The sequence below is a fragment of the Polypterus senegalus genome, chromosome 1 (assembly GCF_016835505.1).
Source record: "Polypterus senegalus isolate Bchr_013 chromosome 1, ASM1683550v1, whole genome shotgun sequence".
Taxonomy (NCBI): domain Eukaryota; kingdom Metazoa; phylum Chordata; class Cladistia; order Polypteriformes; family Polypteridae; genus Polypterus; species Polypterus senegalus.
The window spans coordinates 188,240,745-188,255,814 of NC_053154.1; the positions used below are offsets into that span (position 1 = coordinate 188,240,745).

Here is a 15,070-nt window from a genome sequence, read left to right on the forward strand (position 1 = left end):
AGTACCGGGCACTACAGCAAGAGATCAAGAAAGAATTTGAAAGATCAAAATAAACAGAAAACAATTTTTGAATACTACGTCATCATTAAAACAGTAAAAGAGAAATTAGATTCACACGGGGAAATAATCGAAATTGAGATGGTATTAAACTAAATAGCATACAATATATTTAAAGGAAGAAGTAAAATGGCTCATGCAGAAATAAAACCACGTTCTGTGTTCATTGAGTTTGAAATTGACATGCTTCATATGACAAATGATTCCTGCCAAAATTAAAAACAGGCCACCGTGTTAACTACGTTGAAATGAAATACATATACAAGCGCGGCATTTGATTTTGTCACAGTTTATCGATCGATTACTTTTCACAACGAGACTCAGTTTTATTGTCAGTCTTAAATGGAGCAAAATAAACGTACTGCATTTAAATTCATGTTCATAGATTGCATGTCACAACTAAAAGAAAAACTGACGTATTACAATTTACTCAGCTGCAGTTCCGTGTCTATTTACAAGTACAGTTTAATATTTTTGGTTCGAACCCCACTTTAATCGTGCCATATCTAGAAACCGTGAAAGGGAGGGGCAAGCGGCAACAGTTGAAGGAAGATGCGTTCCATTTGTAACGTTTCTGTATTCAGAGTTTAGTTACTGGTAGTATGAACTGTGGAGTGATTAACTGAAATGGCAAAAATTATGTTTTAGGTCTCGCTGAAAAATGTACTGTTATGTTAAGTTTACTAGAGTTGTTTTATTGTTATACCTTTTAAAGTAGCGTTTCATTCAAGTGGTCTCGTTCATGAAACGTGAACATAACGAATTTTCTCGCAAAGACTTCGTAGAGGAAAAAATCCGGTATTTATCAATGTTTTAGTAAGGCTCCTCTGTTCCTAAAAAAGAACGGAGCTTACACATGCTCAGAACCAGACGTAATACGTGTGTTAATAATAAAAACCGTTATATATGAATGCCATTTGCACAAAACACATTTTAAACTAACACAATATCTTATAAAGATGCGAATTATATCAAATCATTCAACGAATTCTGTCAAATTAGCTACTAGTTTGATGATTATTCAACAACACAGGTGTCTTGCTTTGTTTCTCAGTAAACATATATCACACAGTTCTGTACCTAATGAATGTATTTTCAAGGGCGTCGATTTGAACCTAATTTGATTTGAACCTAACAATGACTGATCTCGCACTACTGCATGATTTGTCCCTTGGCGCACTGAGGAGAGAGCGCAGATTCCGAGATCGTGCTGATGTGTTGGCAGAGTGATACATGGTTAATTAGTCGTTTTGGACTACCCAGACCCATTCCGGTGCACTTATGCATGCACTATGGTGGATCCTATTTGGAAAAGAGCAACAACAAGAAGCCGTGCCATACTTGTGCATCTTTTGGCCCTGTCGACACTTGGCTTTTTGGCTACAGGACATTTCCGCGAGAGATTGCAGACAGCTCTGGGATTTCTCAGCCATCTATTAGCTGCATACTGCTTAAGAGTATTTAACGGCATATTAATACTAATGCGTGATAATAGCCAGTTCTCACAAGGTATGGAAAGGCAAGAGTTAGTCGAGGGTCTTACGAGCTGGCCAACTTACCAAGGGCTATTGGTGTAATAGACTGCACATTGTACGCATCAAAGCTCCATCCAATGATGTGTTTGCACAGATGAATAGAAAACATTTCCATTCCATCAACTTCTGGCTTATATGTGGTGCTCAACGTTGTTGAGTTTTATTGTGCATTCTGATCCGTTTGCACGCGTCTGGAACAAGTAGCTGTGCAAGTAGCTGGCTTCTCGGTGAGAGTAAAGGTTTCTCCAAGATCAAATTGTATTTATTTGAGAGGTATAAAGAAGCTAACTGGTTATATCCATGGCGAACATGGGTTTCGGATTGAAGACATTATGACGCCTCTAAACAACCTACAGACGCAACATTAATGGGTTTATAATGATGCACACGCTACTGTGCGGGCTGTTATTGAGCTCACAAATGGAATTTTCAAGACACAATGGCTTGGATACAAAGGGTGGCATTCTTTTATATTTACCTGAAAAAATGTTCAGAATAATATTAGCTTGCTGTGTTTAGTAATGAAGGAGGGATGTTCACTGCCTAATATACTGAATGAACCTGACCCACGCCCAATGCTTGCGGGGCTGCAGCTGGTGAAAACCACAGTGCAGCAGTCACCAAATAATACAACGACTCTAAGGTAAAGCAATCGTATTGTATTAAATATGCTGAAAACACAAATTAACCGAGAACGTAAATCACTTAGTATTTGGCAACATTTTGTAACACTTTGCATAATTCACTCGGACTATTTCCTATTTCTTTCAAGCTGGTTTGTATGTCTTTCAGAGTGCAGTGCATTCTTCCGACTGCTTGGTTAAGTTGCTTTTGATTCTTGATAACTTCTGTGAAAACTGGACCCCTTCTCTGGCATGCAAGTTCTTGAGCAAGTGGAGCTCTCGACATCTCATATGAAGTCTCCACAATCCAAGCGGAATTAACCGTTCATAAACGCATTAGGGAATAAATTAATGTTTCAGGTTATTAATATTGTAAAATGAAAAAAGTCACTTACAGTTCACATCTGATGTCCACTCCGTAGTCCGAGACATGTCGCTGTCTCCTTCGGCAATAATTCCCACAAAAGATGTACGGATGGATGCAAAGCGCTCATTTGAAACTGAGAGATACGAAGAGCCGGGACCTTCTCCCGTTGCCAAGGTACTTTTTCGATGCCTAGATATGCGTTTCACTGTATCTAATTTCAAATCAAACCATTTCCATTTTACTTCTTGATGAGTTCGCTCTACAGAAGACACTGAATTAATCGCATCCATCAGCTTTTTACAAGCGAGAATGGTACCAAAACATTCTCATATAGCAACTTCTCCCAACCATCCGGGAAGAGTTTGGTGACGAACAATGCATTTTCCATCATGATGGAGCACCGTGCCATAAGGCAAAAGTGATAACTAAGTGGCTTGAGGACCAAAATATCAACATTTTGGGTCCATAGCCAGGAAACTCCCCAGACCTTAATCCGACTGAGAACTTGTGGTCAATCCTCAAGAGGCGGGTGGACAAACAATAACCCACAAATTCTGACAAATTCCATGCATTGATTATACAAGTATGGGCTGCCATCAGTCAGGATTTGGCCCAGAAGTTGGTTGACAGCATGTCAGAGCGAATTACAGAGGTCTTGAAAAAGGACAAATACTGCAAATAGTGACTCATGCATAAACTTAATGTAATTGTCAATAAAAAACCTTTGAAACTTATGAAATGCTTGTAATTATACTTCAGTATACCATAGAAACATGTGACAAAAAGATCTAAAAACACTGAAGCAGCAAACTTTGTGAAAATTACTTGTGCCATTCTCAAAACTTTTTGCCATGACTGTATGCAGGGTATTAAGAAAAAATATAGAGGTTTTACTCATGGTTTGTGAATGTGGCCTAAAATTTTAGTAAAATAGTTTTTTACACGCAAATGTGTTTGTTAATTTACTAACTTTTTTATCGTGGAACTAGGATGCTGCCCCCTTCAAATATTTAAAAAACTCAAATAAATTAGGTAATGCGAAATAATCATGAAATTCTATTTACACAAGTGTCTGCTGTCAGTCAACATCCATTTCAATATTGGCTCTGACTTGTACTTGTTTTATTTCTGTGCGAATACCTGTATTTCCTGAGTTAGGGTTGCCAGCCAAATGACACTGTATGTAAGTCCTTGATCTTTTAGCTAGCGGGTGACCTGAGGCTGCCCCCGTAATTGGTTGCATTCCCACATTTTTTGGCGCATCTCACATTTATTGATAGTGAATTACTAATGTTTTAGGTCAGGGAGTGGTGAATTTTGGTGTGAACTGACAGTTGGTGAGGCTGGACTGTGAATGGTGTAGGGATGTTGGGTTGTAGAGGAGGCGTGTAGTGAGGAAGACCCGGAAGATGAACCGGAAATGGAGGTCGAGTGGGAGAAAGAGGCATAGACACCACATTCACTGTGTTTCCCAGTCGACACGATACATCAACGCGTCCGCCATATTACGAGTGGCAAAAGTGCCATTTAAACTAGTACAGGTAGATGTGGAAACCGGGTTTTCTGATGACAAAACAATAACGTTTAAGAAAGTATCATTTCTTAAGTATATTATTAAATGGATATTATTTATATCCGTTTATGCAATAATAATAATAATTATTATTATTAAATAATTCCTCCCATATAAGTAACATTTCTCGGACTGCCTTCCTCCATCTCCGAAACATTTCTACACTTCATCCTGTTCTTACACAACACAGTATTGAAATATCAGTTAATGCCCTAGTCACCTCACGTATACAGTAGATTACTGTACTTCTATTCTATCTGGCATCCCACAAAAATGTATCCATCGCTTACAACTTCTTCAAAATTCTGATGCCAGGATAATAACCTGCTCTTCTAAATCCACTGAACATATCACACCTATTCTCTCTCAACTTCACTGGCTCCCTGTTCACTATAAATACAATACAAAATACTGCTCTTAACATTTAAAGCTCTCCACAACCTTACTGATCTCCTACAGATTTACACTCCTCATCTGCAGCTCTACTTTCGATACCACACATCAAACTCTGTGCTATGGGAGCTCGAGCGTCTCTCATAGTGCTCCTCAACTCGGGAATTCTCTTCTCTCTCATATACATCAGCTCGATTCAATAACACATTTTAAAACTGCCCTCAAAACTGATCTTCTCAAACTGGCATACCAATTGTGAATTTTGCACTGTTATTGCCAGTTATCTTTGTTTCTTTGCTAATTATTGCTTTTTGACTTATCATTCTCTTGTTTTAATTTAACTAATTTTGTTTAATTTTATTGTAAGGTGACCTTGAGTGCTAAGAAAGAACTAGAAAGAGACAAAACTTGACCAATATCTAAAAGTCAAAATAGTAAGACTGCAACTGGCAGTCTGGTCTTTCTTTTAACAGTGAAATGATACACTCAATGATAAAAATAAATTTTATTGTATACAAATTGGCTTAATAATTTCTGAAAACATTTCACTCATTCCTCTATCAATCTCTCTCTCTCTCACACGCACACATACACAATGTGGTCACTTAAATATATACAGAATAGGATCTAAAATCCTTGAAACAGAACTGTCTTACATAGCTTTTTCTGTGTGTTGCCACTCTGTAATTTGAGAGTTTTCAGTCTGGCAATAACCAGTTAGCCTTAGTTTGTGGAAGACAGACACAACTAAAGACCTGAGCATAAAATGATGGTTGTCAATTTCAAACTGTGTTTCCTCAATGTGCTTGTTGAGAAAAAACACATTGCCTGAACCAACCTCAGCCTGAACAAACTGACTGATCAAAGATACACTGACAGCTTGCCCTAATGTCGACTGTTGAATTACACGCTTGTATCAGTATACTGCTGCTGGATTATGTGAATTTCCCCTTGGGATTAATAAAGTATCTATCTATCTATCTATCTATCTATCTATCTATCTATCTATCTATCTATCTATCTATCTATCTATCTATCTATCTATCTATCTATCTATCTACTTTGACCACCTTGACTGTACCCTCAAAAGGAATCATCAAACCTCCTTTGTTTTTTTAATGTGAGCAAGTGGTAGCTTTGATCATATGATGCCAGTACAGCATCTGTTAGCAAACTAGCACAGCACACGTCATAGGACAACCTCCTCAAAATCCCGTTTTAGGGCTACCTCCCACTGCTTCCTGAGGTGAATTTCTTTGGGAAACTTTCAGAGTTTGAGAAATGTTAACAGCTAACAACAATCTACATAGTTAGTGACTAAACATTGTTTGGAGGATCACTTGAGCACATAAATGCATAGCTTTGCTAGCTTAGTCTGGCGTAGCTAAAGTAAAGATTATAAAACGGGATTTTCTAATGGCCAAATATAACCAAAACAATTGTTCAGCCTTACCTATGAAATGTAATCAACAGCAGTTTGCATCATCCCAAGCAGCACATACATCTTTATCCACTACTTCGCTCCACAGCAGTGCCACTCGCAATGTGGCGGCAACATTGACGTACAATGCTGCTGGTCATGCGGTGTCTAGTAATTCTATGTCTATGGAAAGGAGGACATAGGGAGAAGGATGGAGTAAAGTTCAATCCAGAGCTATTAAGCGTAAAAAACTGCAAAACACAGCCGAAATTTCCAGTGATGGAGAAGAAGGTGATCATCTTAATAATAAAATTAAAAGTTAAGAAATGTTAAAGTATTGCTTAAATTTGATTCACAACAGTCCCCTGTTATGAATCCAATTAAAATAACTAAAGAGCTGAAGTCAGCAATAGGTGGTATATATAATGCCAGAATTTTAAGAGGAAGAAATGTGTTAGTGGTTTGTATGAATAAGAAAAATACAACAAAGCATTGTGTATGAAAACACTGTTGGGTAAGGGAATTTATAGGTGTAATAACTGGTGTTCTTACGGATTTCAGATGAACAAATTAAATCGTGTTTATCAGGAAGTAAAGCTAAGGAGGTTAAGAGGTTACAAATATTTAGAGATGGCAACAAAGTTCATAGTTTATCAATATTGATTTACTTTGATGAAGTAAAACTCCTTGATAGAGTAAGTCTTGGATTTGTTAGTTATCTAGTAAGAGAATACTGCGGTGGGCTGGCACCCTGCCCGGGGTTTGTTTCCTGCCTTGCACCCTGTGTTGGCTGGGATTGGCTCCAGCAGACCCCCGTGACCCTGTAGTTAGGATATAGTGGGTTGGATAATGGATGGATGGATGGATAGTAAGAGAACCTCCTCCAATAAGGGGTTTTAAATGTCAAAAATTTGGTCAAATAGTGGCAATATGTTTAGGAAAAGAGAGCTGTACTAAATATGGTGGAGAACCTAAAAAGAAGATTTTAGGGGAGATAAGAAATTTAAATGGTGTAATTGTGGAGGCGAACATGGTGCAGCATATAGAGGATGTGAGACGTTTAAGAAAGCAAAGGAAGTTCAAGTGAACGTAAAATGAGATTTATTGTATTCAGAGGCAATACAAAAGGTTAAAAAAATAATAATAATAATGTGGATATAGGAGAACTGAATAAAGAACAGAGTACTGAATTAGGGAAACAATGTCAATTTTTCTTTAAATAAGGATATTTTAACAGCTGATAAAATTAACTTTGTGATGTTTATAATAGATGTAATCAACTGTTCGTCACAAACATCAAGTCTTACTGAAAAAGATTTAAATAATCGTGAAAGCTGCCGTAAAATATTTAGGATTACTAGAATTCATATGGGAAACAGTAAATAAAACCTTGATGGGAGGAGCATCATCATCCCAAAATTGTGAAGGAAACTAATAAGATTAGAATATTGCAATGGAATGCGAGAAGTTTGATTGCAAATGGTCAACATTTAAAAATAATATATATCAGATATCTTAGTTATGCCTGACATAATATGTGTTTAGGAAACATGGCTTTTGCCACATTTAAATTTTCAGATTGCTGGATATTTTACTATAAGGTGGAAAAAGTGTTGGTGTTGCCAGTTTTAGTAGACAAGGGATAGAGTACAGAGTTATGAATGTGGATAAAAAAAGCTGAAACATTAGTTGTTGAAATTTTCAATAAGAATGGGGGAGTTGAGGTAGTAAATTTTTATAACCCATGTGAAAAATTGTTTATTGTTTGTTTAGACAGAATATGTGACTAATACCCAAAGGGTCATGTGGTGTGGTGTGGGGATTTTAATGTGCATAGTACACTGTGGGGTTGTGAGGGAAAGGATGGGAATGGATTGATAGTAGAAGATTATTTAGACATCTGGTATGTATTAATCATGGTAGGGGTACAAGATGTAATATACAAAATAATACAGAAACAACTATAGGTCTTATGTTAGTTTCTAATACATTAGATGGAGTGACCTGCTGGAATGTTGAAAATGAGGTAATTTTAGGGAGTGATCACTTTCCCATGATTAGTGACTTCAGGGCAACTTTGTATGAAGTAAATGAGGCTAGTATTAGGAGATGGAATTTCAGCAAAGCAAACTGGAAGAAATTTAAAATATTACACGGGGAGCACTTGATAGGGATAAATGTACAGAAGGATGTGGATTTATGCAATAACAAATTGTGTGAGATTATACATCAAATAGCATTGAAAATGATTCTGCCGGAAAAAGGTTGTACTATGACCGAATAAAGAGTGTATAAAAGCAGTTAGGGAGAAAACCAATGCATTTACGAAAATTAAGAAGAATAATTGTATGGATAACCTTATTGTGTATAAAAGGGCTCAGGCAGTTGTAAAAAAGGTGGCGAAACAGGCTAAAAAGACATATTTTCACAAAAAGACCTCCAGTATTGAGAAAGAGTCTTTAGTTACAGATGTCTGGAGAGTGATTAAGAAAATAGGAGGGGTGAATAAGAATAAGAGAATTCTAGCATTATATAATGAGGGAAGTGTGATGGTAACAGAAGTGGAGGAGGCTGAATTACTAGATAAAACATTTATTAAAATACACAGCGAAGACAATTTGACTGAAGAAATTAGGAAACATAGGAGTGCAATTTTAAGAAATGATACCAATTTGTTGGAAGTGGTGATAATGATATTATGGATGCAGAGTTTTCTTTAATTTTCAAAAGCTGTTGCAGAAGCTAGGGAAACATCTGGAAAAGATGACATGTTGTTGTACATTGAGAATATGTACAAAATATCAATAGATTGTAATAAGAATGAGTCGGAGACATCATAAAGATTTAGGGCAGCCACCCGTATAATTGAATCAGCTGCAAAAAGTAGTTTTAAATAGCACAATGTGCTTAGTTTAGAGTCCAGAATAGAACTGCCTGTACTGAGGCAAGATGGCAGTTTTAAAGGGCTGGAAGGGAAATGACGTCATCTATGCTGGAACTGGGAGTGGTGTCCTTGTGCCCGGAAGTGACGTCATCCTTGGGGCCGGCAACAGGAGGGAGTTCCCGGAAAAGGTCTGCAAGGGACTGCGAGAGATAGTCAGTACCGTACACTCCTCCACCCCCTGGCCTGGCGTAGAATTACTAGTATTTAGGCCCTTTAGCTGATTCCCATGCACACGTGTGTGACAAGATGTAATACTGAAATTCTACAATTATATTTGGAAAGTAGGGTGCATTCCCACTTGTGGAAAAATGCAGTAGTGATTCAATTTTGAAACCAGGTAAATCCCCTTTAGACCTGTCTAACTATAGACCAATATCACTGACTTTTCACTTATGTAAAATTGTGAAACAAATGGTAACAGAATGATTATACTGTTTGTTAGAAAGGAAAGGAGAAATAGTTAGTCATCCAAATGGATTTAGGAGAGTTAAAATGACGTTGGTTTCTGTTTTGTGTCCAGAAGATGATATTAGAAAAGCCCGGGTCAATAAGGAATCTGTAGTTGCATCATTTATTGATATTGAAAAAGCATATGATATGTTATGGAAGGATGGACTTTAAGTTGAGTATTTAAGAATAGGTGGAAGAATGTACAAATTTTTTCTGTTTTCTTTTTGAAAGATTTATGCAGGTAAGGGTGGAAACAGAATACTCTGAATCATACAAGTTTGAGAATGGTACCCCACAAGGGAGTGTGTATGGCCCATTATTATAATGATTAATGACATTTTTTCCTAACATTGAGACTGGTGTTGGTAAATATTATATGCGGATGATGGTGCATTATGAGTTAAAGGTAAAACTGTCAGTTACATTGTACATAAAATGCAATTAGCTATTAATAAGAAGAATGGGTTGTGACAGAATGAGGGTGCTATCGCTCCCTTGAACCCTCAGACAATACGTCAGACACCAGGTAAAAGTCCAAAGTTTGGATTTATTATAATAATAATGTGCACAAAGCATGCTCCTCTCCACAAAGCTCATAGAAATAAACAATACTCCTACAATGATCAATAATCCTCCTCTCTCCCAGATGCGTTGCCACCCTGCCACCCAGCTCAGCTCATTTGTTTGGGATTTCTTGTCTTTTATAGTCCTTAACCCGGAAGTGTTTCGCTCCTTTCAGTCCATGTGATTGTTAATACTTCCAGGTCAGATAAAAACTCTTCTTTTTCATCCCAGACATACGTCATTTCCTCTGTCCCTGTGTCCAGGACGTACTTCCGGGGTATAGGGCAAATACATGTCTCTGAGCCTCCCTGCAGCATCCCCTTCAGGCCCCCAAGGTATCCAGCAGGGCTGTAAAGAAAAACCTCCAATATCCATGATGCCCTGCTGGAATTCGGGGCACCTCTATGCTGCCGGAAGGACTCCATCTAGCGGTGTGGGGGTATTGGCTGGGATGAACAGCCAGCCATATTTCACAGGGTAAATAAATGGGGTTTCAAATTGTAAGTAAAACTCAAATGATATGTTTTACAAAGAGGAAAAAAAATGCTACACTAGAAATTGTATAGTCGGACTCTCAAAGACATTTCAGTAATAACATTTTTGGCCATGTAGATGGAGTGTAGGCTTACATGGAAATCCCAAATCAGTAAAATTGTTGATAAATGTAAAAGGGTATTGAATATACTCTGATGTATCTGTGGATATGATTGGGGTGATACTAGAAAATCGTTGTTGACTATTTATATCTGTTTAATAAGGTCAGTATTTCAGTATGAATGTGTGCATATTATGGGTCTGCTGCACCTTCAAGACTAAAATGTTTAAAGGTAATACTAGCACAGACTCCAAGAACGTGTTTTGGTGCAACAAGATCCTCCCCAGTTTCAGCCATATTAGATGAAATGGGAGAGTTACCATTACAGCTTTGAACATTGCAATTGACGATGAACTACTGGAGCAATTTAATAGGGCATGGAAATAATCATCCTGTTAAAAAGGTATTGAAAGAATGATGTGAACATTATAAAGTAGAAATAGTTTTGGATGGGTAGGTTTATATCATGCACATAATCTGGGTATACTGAAGTCCAACTGTAGTGTAGGGTATAAACACCCCCTTGATTATTTCCATCACCAATAGTTGATCTAACATTGCATAATTTAACAAAAGAAAATCAATCAGGTTTATAAGAATGGAAGATTGTTAGTCAATATATTTATGAGAAATTTTATGGAATGATTAGCAGTTTCTTTATGGGCATTTGTAAAAATTGTAATGGAAGAGTTGGAGCAGCCGCTTATGTGCCAGAATTCCAAGTTAAAATGGTACAAGAATTGCAACTTATTCATCTGTATATACAGCAAAATTGGTTGCAATCATTCTAGGCTTACAGTGGGTGGAAGAAATAATGCCAAACAGATTTGTTAATGTTCAGGTTCATATTCAGGACTGATGAGTATTGAAAATGGACAATTATAGATTGGATTTGACATTAGAAGTTAATCAGATTTTATTTTGCCTACAAAATATGGGTATATGTGTGGTTTTCTTATTGGTTCCTGCACATAAAGGCTTTGAAGAGAATGAAAGGGTTGACGGTATGGCTATCTATCTATCTATCTATCTATCTATCTATCTATCTATCTATCTATCTATCTATCTATCTATCTAAAGAGGCTCTAAAACTGTTTTTGTTGGGTATAAAAAATCTCAAATAGTACATTCGAAGCTAAACCTTACAATAAAATCAAAAGTTATCGTAGCAAAACTTATGGAACGATGGAAGTAAGGGGATGCATTTGTACAAAATACATTAAAATGTGTGACTTGTAAGAGAAGGTGAATAAACAAGAAGGGAGGAAATAATACTGATGAGATTAAGAATTGGACACACCAATTAAATTATCCCCCATATCGAATATGAAAACATCCATCTGGATTTTGTTGGTACTGTGATCAGCAAGAAAAAGTACAGCATGTATCCTTTCCTCATTATATTATTCACAGTGAATTATTACAACCTCAGGCAGCATTTCAAGAAATGGGGATTAATAGTTTTACTCTAAAAGATTTGATTAGTTAGGGCGGCACGGTGGCGCAGTGGTAGCGCTGCTGCCTCGCAGTTAGGAGACCCGGGTTCGCTTCCCGGGTCCTCCCTGCGTGGAGTTTGCGTGTTCTCCCCGTGTCTGCGTGGGTTTCCTCCGGGCACTCTGGTTTCCTCCCACAATCCAAAGACATGCAGGTTAGGTGGATTGGTGATTCTAAATTGGCCCTAGTGTGTGCTTGGTGTGTGGGTGTGTTTGTGTGTGTCCTGCGGTGGGTTGGCACCCTGCCCAGGATTGGCTCCTGCCTTGTGCCCTGTGTTGGCTGGGATTGGCTCCAGCAGACCCCTGTGACCCTGTATTTGGATTCAGCGGGTTAGACAATGGATGGATGGATTTGATTAGTTATGAAAATAACTGAATTCCACATCATAGGATACTTTTTCAGTATTTAAAATCTATAGGGTTTTATGGGGTGATTTAGTTTAAGTTCTAAACTGAGGGTTTTTTTTATTTTTGTCCCTTTATATTCTGCACCACACTCCCAATGTGCTGAATCTTTTTATTGAGGTCAGTGAGACATGTGTTTAATGACTTTGTACCATAATTCAGGATAGATTTCTCTGTCTGGAATTTCAGCACAGACAAAGCGATCTACATCATCAGCAGTTAATCATTTTTTCACAAAGTAACCAATAAATGCATGTGCGGTAAACTTTTTGAAATTCTCAATATTCAAGATTCTTTATTTGTCACATGCATAGTTTATACAGGACAACATGCAGTGAAATGCATCCTGATCCGCTTATCAAAACTGTGTAAAGTTAGAAGAGTATCAGTTAGATTAACAAAAAGTTCTAGGCTGAAAGATAACAGTATAGTAGAACATAATAAAGTAAAAATATGTGAATAAAGTAGAAATAAGTATTAAGGTGCAACAGTGCCGTGATTATTGTGCAAAACCAAAGTTAGACAGGTGCATAGTTAAATGAGGCAGTTTGTTTTCGCTACTACGATCTTTAATTTCTTTTTTTTATACTTTCTAATTCTCCTACTTTCATATCACTTAACTTCCTCCACATGTGTATCGTGACATTTTTTTTTGTTGTTGTTTTTTTGAGCCTTTCAAATTCCACTGCTTTCATAATCTCTAACCTGCTGTGCATGTGTATAGCACCAACGTCTGTGAACGTCTTTATGAAGTTCTACTGTACTTTGTCTTTTACTGTCTATTAATTCTGAGCAGGATTGGACATGCTTTTTTTCAGTTCCACTTGTTCCGGGCTGATAATTACTTTCCTTATTTTCTGAATTTGCACCTAGATTATTCTTTTTCTTTTCTGCTCTTTTTTCTCTCCAACGCTTTTGAGTCTCTTTTCTCCGCGCTGCTTTCTTCTTTGCTTACTTGTCGACGTTTCATTTATAACGTACTGTCCTTATACGCTTTATATTATATGCGCTGAGAGTCCTTGATCTGTGTGTGCTCAAAACCTTTAAATGACTGAATGTTTTGCTGCCTCTTGGCTTATTTGATATTGACTGTAGGTAGGGGGTATCTTGCAAGAATCTCATGTTCCACGTGGTCGTGAGACGGTCCTAGGTCAATCTCTTGGCACAAAGTCTCATGTTTAAGGTCCCCACGAGACGCTCTGTGGCCAATCTCTTTCATCTCGCGTTTTTTTTAAATTGTCCTCCGTGATCTTAACGCGAAGATCACATCTCGACGCCCTTGTGTTTCTCTCCAGGATTTTTTTTATAATAGAGAGATGTTTAACTATGATGAATTTTTAAGATGCAAAGTTAAAATTATGTCAGTAATAGTCAGCATTATTTTTTGCAAAGTGCATATAATTGTATTTTCTTAATTCATTTTACAAATGAGGACGCCATTTTGTTTGTAACTCGTAAAAGGACAACGCCGGCTTCACACTTTTTGTCTTGGTCATAGATAATTGTACTTTCTGTGAAGATGTATGTGAGAGACTTGTAAGAGATGGTAACTGCACATCTGGTAATTTTTGCAACAGAATGAAAATTCATGAAGATGTTTAATAAAGTTCAGTATGGAAAGCAAAAAAAAAAATGTATTTAAGTTGGCAACGATGGATTACGGTACACGCTTTATTAAAGACGGTGGGTAAAACGCAGATTCTTTTTGTATTTGTAATGTATAACTGATATATTGAGTATTCACCTTGCATTGAGCTTATGCCACATCCAGGGATCATTTCTACCTCGCACCCAATGCTAACTGGAATGCGTGTGTCCCAGGATTGATGGATGTAATCTTAAACATCCATCCTTTTCAGAAATATTGCGGAAAGGTGTCCTGGGATTTTAATGGATGTTTCTAGAAATTCACAACACAGTGAAGCCAAACTTTGTTTTCTCATTGTGATGGTATCTTGCACTGCCACCTGGTGGAATCTTCCAGATTTACATAAAGTATGCGTGCAAGTATAATCAGTACACCACCTGCATAACAGTAGCATCCGCAGGAGCACGTGTTGTGTGGCATGAAGTATAAACCAGGCCAAATGAACGCTGGGAACGCGTGCGTACACGTTACATATTCCTGTCTTTAGTAAAATATTCGCCATATTTCTAAAAGAGAAAAAGTGTTTAATTACAGTTTGATACAGTTTGCTTTGTTAAACATCTTCACAGTTTTAGTATGCAGAAAAAACTTTGAAAGATATCCAAATAGTGGAAGTGGAAAATGTTAGAAGCCATTTGACCTCCAGGTAACATATAGAGGTGAATATGATTGTTTTTGTACTGTGACATCCTGTTACTTAATTTGAAATCCTCAGTATCTTTTCAAAGATCCTGGACACACATAGCTGTTCAAAGTGATGTAGCTCTTTAAAAAGAGAGAACATATATTTCTAAATTTACAAAACTTGTAGAATATCTCCATTTTCCTAGTACTTTGTAATGAGAAGAACGGAGTGGTGTCTCTGAGGATAGGGATCTGCACCAGTAACTGTAAGGTTGCTCGTTCAAATCCCGTAAATGCCAGAAGTGATTGTGCTCCATTGGGTCCTTGAGCAAGGCCGTTAACCTGCAATTGCTTTGTCCTGGGTATGACATTAATCTGC

General features: G+C 37.3%; 1 protein-coding gene across 1 annotated transcript in view; it reads left to right on the plus strand.

The window, feature by feature from the left end:
- Positions 1–15,070, plus strand: part of LOC120539743 (5-hydroxytryptamine receptor 3A-like) — a 76,327-nt gene that overhangs the window by 38,030 nt on the left and 23,227 nt on the right. The window lies entirely within an intron of this gene.